General features: G+C 40.7%; 1 pseudogene; it reads right to left on the minus strand.

Annotated features, from left to right (window-relative positions):
- Window positions 1-2,219: 2,219 nt before the first annotated feature.
- On the minus strand, window positions 2,220-3,145 carry LOC113881137 (annotated as a pseudogene).
- Window positions 3,146-6,000: the final 2,855 nt, after the last annotated feature.

The raw sequence follows: 6,000 nt of genomic DNA on the forward strand, positions 1-6,000 counted from the left end.
GACAGAGAGATGGATATACTTTCTCATCTTGGGGACTTCCCTGGAAAAACTTTGTATAAAATGCTAGGAAATTGGGCGATGACAGTTAAGGAATGAGGGCCAGTCATATCCCATGGATCCATACAGAAAGATGATTATCTTTTAAATATTCTACTAATTTTTTACTGTGGTTCTATGGAAAACAAAAAAAAGAAAGAGGGAGAAGTAGTATTGCTTCTGTTCTTTCTAAATCTGACTCTTCACAGTTAGTAATACTGTTAAAATATTTTCTTTAATTTTGGGATCCCCAAAATTCATATTTCTCTCTATGAGAATGAGACTTGTCTCTCCAAAGTATCTTCACTTCTTGCTGTATCATTTGTGTTCAGTTGCTCAAGTCATGTCTGGCCCTTTAGGCCCCAATGGACCCAGCAGTCTCCTCTGTCCATGAGATTTTCCCAGCAAGAACACTGGAGTGGGTTCAGTGGGTTCACTGCAGTGGGAGTTGTCATGCCCTCCTCCAGGGGTCTCCCCAACCTAGGGCTCAAACCTGCTTTTCCTGCATTGCAGGCAGTTTCCTTACTGCTGGGCCATTGGGGAAGCCCTGCTGTATCTTTGGTGCAAAAGTAGTTGCGGTTTTTGCATTGTTGTTTGATATTGTAATGCATTCTTAAATTAGTGTTCTCAGCTGGTAAAGAATCCACCTGCAATGTGGGAGACCTGGGTTTGATCCTTGGGTTGGGAAGACACCCTGAAGAAGGGAAAGGCTACCCACTCCAACAGTCTGCTCTGGAGACTTACAAATAAATAAACATTTATCATTGGGAATTTTTGGTTGTATTCAATTTTTTTTCTATAAAAGTATTATTGATATTCAGAATTTACCTTGATACATTCTTTATGGATTGATTGCTGTGCCTAAAGACATTGATATTTTAAAAATTATTTAAAGCGAACGCACTTTACTTTTTCATTTTAACGTTTAATGTAGAAAATTTTAAACATTCAGAAAAATGCAGACAGTGGTGTAAACCCTCCTGTAGCTATCATCCTGCTTTGACATCAACATTTTGCCAATATTGTGCCAAATATCTAGATATCCTTTTTTTCTGGAATAATTTAAAGAAAGTTTTAGACATTGTGTATGTATTGTGTTATATAACCTATGCAATCATTCATTTCAAATGTAAATATTTATTATACTCTCAAATTTATGAAGACATTTTTATAAAACATATTCACCATGCCATTATGATACTTCCCACAATTATCAACACAGCACAAAAACACAAAGAAATAGAAGATTCTGAAAAATGAGGCATTAAGAAGGAAAAAATGCGTAGAACCAGTTTCCAGTCTCTTATTCATGGTGATGGTACTGGCAGTATTGATAAGGAAAGAGCTGAAGATGGTAATTTGTAACGTGATGCTAATGACAAAAAAATGATACTGACTATAATAAAGCTGATGGTGAGAATCTTCATTATTAAACCAGTGATAGCCATGGAAATGATGGTCAAAATGGTGGTAATGATGAGAACAGATGACTAAGTTTCAACACTATTAGTGTTATAAGTCAACTTTAAAGAAGAGCTCATCCAATCCACTCAAGTATTCTATTTTTAGCTAATATACCTCATTATATATATTATAATATAATATTTATGGTATTATGTATATGAGAAGGAAATGGCAACCCACTCCAGTATTCTTGCCTGGAGGATACCATAGACAGAGGAGCCTAGAGGGCTACAGTCCATGGGGTTGCAAAAGTCCTGCATGACTTAGTGACTAAACCACGACAACCTGAAGTGGGCTTCCCTAGTGGATCAGACTGCCTGCAAATGCAGGAGACCCAGATTCGATCCTTGGGTCAGGAAGATCCTCTGGAGAAGGGAATGACAACTCACTCCAGTATTCTTGCCTGGAGAATTCCATGGACAAGAGGAGACTGATGGGCTACAGTCCATGGGGTCACAAAGAGTTGGACACAACTGAGTGGCTAACAATTTCACTTTGATATATTACTGATATATTTTGATATAATAATATAGATAATATATAATATATGAACCTAGAGCTAGCAGTTAAAGGGAGTTCTAACAACTAATTCTCCCAATTTCTGTTTAGTGTTCTTTATGCTATAGCATATCTATACTGTGCAATAGCCTCACTTTATCAGTGTGGTGGTGAAGACTGTGATTTTTTTCCCCCAAAACACTTGTTTCTTGGAATTATTCCTAATGCCATGAGCTTTCTATGCCCAGAACCCTTTTCAGGGAACTCTCCACATCCTTATTTCTTAGACTATAAATGAAAGGATTGAGAGTGGGGGTTACCAGGGCATACATGACAGCAGTACCCAGCTCCCCAGAGGCATGAGAAGCTGACGGGGACTTCAGGTAGGTGGCAAAGACCGAGCTGTAGAAGAGGATGACCATGGAGAGGTGGGAGCTGCATGTGGCCAGGGCTTTCTTTTTCCCCTGTGCTGATGGGACCCGAGCTACAGCAAGGAAAATATGGGCATAGGAGCTTATGATGCAGGGAAGAGGGCTGATTCTTAAGAGTCCTGTCAGAACCATCATTAGGTCCTCAATGAGGTGGGTATCAGAGCAGGAAAGTCTAAAGAGTGGTCCGAAATCACAGAAAAAGTGGGGAATCTATTGATTAGCATAGAATGGGAGCTGGGATAGCAACAGGGCATGGACAAGAGAGATAGAGTGGGGCACTCCCCAAGACCCACCCAGCAGCAGTGCACATCTGTAAGGAGTCATTAGGAGTGCATAGTGCAGGGGATGGCAGATGGCAGCGTAGTGGCTGATAGCTGCGCCCATCAAAAGCAGATTGTCCATATCAGCAAAAACTGCAAAGAAATTTAACTGGGCCAGACACTCAGAGAAGGAGATCAACTGCTGCTGGTCCACAGAGTCTCCAGCATTTAGCGGGCTGTGGTGGTAGTGAAGCAGAGGTCAACCAGGGAGAGCTGGCTGAGGAAGTACATGGGGGTGTGGAGGTGGATATCAGCACCAATAGCCAGCAGCAGTAGGGAGTTTCCTAAGAGACTCAGCAAGTAGAGGGCCAGGAAGAGACCAAAGAGGAGTTGTGGTTTGTCTGGGTCACTGGACAGTCCTGAGAGGACAAAGTCAGGGTTCTTGCTGCAGTTCATTTCAGGTCTTGATGGGTTATAAGAAAAGAATCAGCATGAAGAGGATTCACTACAGTTAGCTAGAACCTTGGATCCTTTCTCTTGGCAATGGGTTTTCCTTATACCACCAATGTGAGGAATGGATAAACAACTAAAATAGCAATGGGGAGGACAAGGGTTGTACCTCACGAAACATGGTCAAATTAAGGAGACATCAAGGTAAGAGAATGAAAGAAACCACAGAGACGTCCTGGAGTTATGAATGCGTAACGAGTTTTCTTAATAAAATTTTGTGTGATTGGTATTTAACTACTTGCTTGTGAATCTGTTTTCTTCTCAAGACCACGAATCTTTCAAGGCAGAAGTGATGTTTCAGTACTTAGCTCAGTGTCTGGCACATAGAAGGGGCTCAATAAATACTCCCACCCACACTCACAGTGACTATTCTAGTTCAAGGTTGTGACTGGCTGGAGAACTGTTATCCTCCTAACTATTTTAACATGGATCTTGCCCCACCCAATTTGTTCTCCATACTGTGGTCAGCGTGATCCTTAAAAAAAAAAAATCTCATCAAGTCACTTCTTTATTTAAAAATTGGTCTCTACCCATGGAACTCTGCTCAAAAATATGTGGCAGCCTGGATGGGATGAGAGTTTGGATGAGAATTCACACAAGTGTATGTATGGCTGAGTCTGTTTACTGTCCACCTAAAAGTATTACAACATTGTTAATTGGCTATAGTCCAGTATAAAATAAAAAGTTTAAAAAAAGAAAATGAAGAAAATAAAATAGATAAGCAACAAGGATATATTCTATAGCACAAAGAATTACAGCCATTATCGTGTAATAACTTTTAATGAAGCATAATCTGTAAAAAATACTGAATTACTATGCTATACACCTGAAACTACTATAATTATTCAGTTCAGTTCAGTTCAGTCAATCAGTAGTGTCTGACTCTTTGCGACCCCATGAATCACAGCATGCCAGGCCTCCCTGTCCATCACCAACTCCCGGAGTTCACTCAGACTCACGTCCATTGAGTCAGTCATGCCATTCAGCCATCTCATCCTCCGTTGTCCCCTTCTCCTCCTGCCCCCAATCCCTCCCAGCATCAGAGTCTTTTCCAATGAGTCAACTCTTCGCATGAGGTGGCCGAAGTATTGGAGTTTCAGCTTTAGAATCAGTCCTTCCAGAGAACAGCCAGGACTGATCTCCTTTAGGATGGACTGGTTGGATCTCCTTGCAGTCCAAGGGACTCTCAAGAGTCTTCTCCAACACCACAGTTCAAAAGCATCAATTCTTCGGTGCTCAGCCTTCTTCACAGTCCAATTCTCACATCCATACATGATCACTGGAAAAACCATAGCCTTGACTAGACAGACCTTTGTTGGCAAAGTAATGTCTCTGCTTTTGAATATGCTATCTAGGTTGGTCATAACTTTTCTTCCAAGGAGTAAGCGTCTTTTAATTTCATGGCTGCGGTCACCATCTGCAGTGATTTTGGAGCCCCCAAAAATAAAGTCTGACACTGTTTCCACTGTTTCCCCATCTATTTCCCATGAAGTGATAGGACTAGATGCCATGATCTTCGTTTTCTGAATGTTGAGCTTTAAGCCAACATTTTTACTCTCCTCTTCCACTTTCACCTAGAGGCTTTTGAGTTCCTCTTCACTTTCTGTCATAAAGGTGGTGTCATCTGCATATCTGAGGTTATTGATATTTCTGAGGCCAATGTTGATTCCAGCTTGTGCTTCTTCCAGTCCAGCATTTCTCATGATGTGCTCTGCATAGAAGTTAAATAAGCAGGGTGACAATATACAGCCTTGAGGTACTCCTTTTCATATTTGGAACCAGTCTGTTGTTCCATGTCCAATTCTAACTGTTGCTTCCTGATCTGCATACAAATTTCTCAAGAGGCAGGTGAGGTGGTCTTGTATTCCCATCTCTTTCAGAATTTTCCACAGTTTCTTGTGATCCACACAGTCAAAGGCTTTGGCATAATCAATAAAGCAGAAATAGATGTTTTTCTGGAACTCTCTTGCTTTTTCGATGATCCAGCGGATGTTGGCAATTTGATCTCTGGTTCCTCTGCCTTTTCTAAAACCAGCTTGAACATCTGGAAGTTCACAGTTCACGTATTGCTGAAGCCTGGCTTTAGAGGAATGCAAATCAAAACTATAATGAGGTATCACCTCACACTTGTCAGAATGGCCATCATTAAAAAGTCTACAAATAACAAATTCTGAAGAGGGTATGGGGAAAAGAGAATTGCCCTACATTGTAGATGGGAACATAAGCTGGTATAACCATAATGAAAAACCATACGAAGTTTTTCTCAAAAAACTAAAAATAGAGCTGCTATAGCATGTATGATTCAGCATTTCCACTCCTGGGTTTATACTCAGACAAAACTATGATTCAAAAAGATGCATGCTCCCTTATGTTCATAGCAGCAGCACTATTTACAATAGCCAAAACATAAACACAACCTAAAAGTCCATGGACAGATGAATGGATAAAGAAGATGCGTTATATAAACTTATATATATTATCATACTAGGTGAAGTAAGGGTGAGATGGTTGGATGGCATCACCAACTCAATGGACCTAAGTATGTGTGGACTCTGAGAGATAGTGAAGGACAGGGAAGCCTGGCATGCTGAGTTCATGGGGTTGCAAAGAGTCAGACACGACTGAGTAACTAAACAGCAACAAAAGTGAAGTAAATCAGAAAGAGATAAATACCGTATGATACCACTTATATATGAAATGTCTGACAAAGCTCATTTGGTTTTGAGCTTCATGTCACCAGCTTCAACTCGCACCACAGTCGATTATCATGTGCTCCCAGCAACACTGTCTGCACTGCATTG

Source organism: Bos indicus x Bos taurus, chromosome 23, assembly GCF_003369695.1.
Source record: "Bos indicus x Bos taurus breed Angus x Brahman F1 hybrid chromosome 23, Bos_hybrid_MaternalHap_v2.0, whole genome shotgun sequence".
In the NCBI taxonomy this organism is placed as follows: domain Eukaryota; kingdom Metazoa; phylum Chordata; class Mammalia; order Artiodactyla; family Bovidae; genus Bos; species Bos indicus x Bos taurus.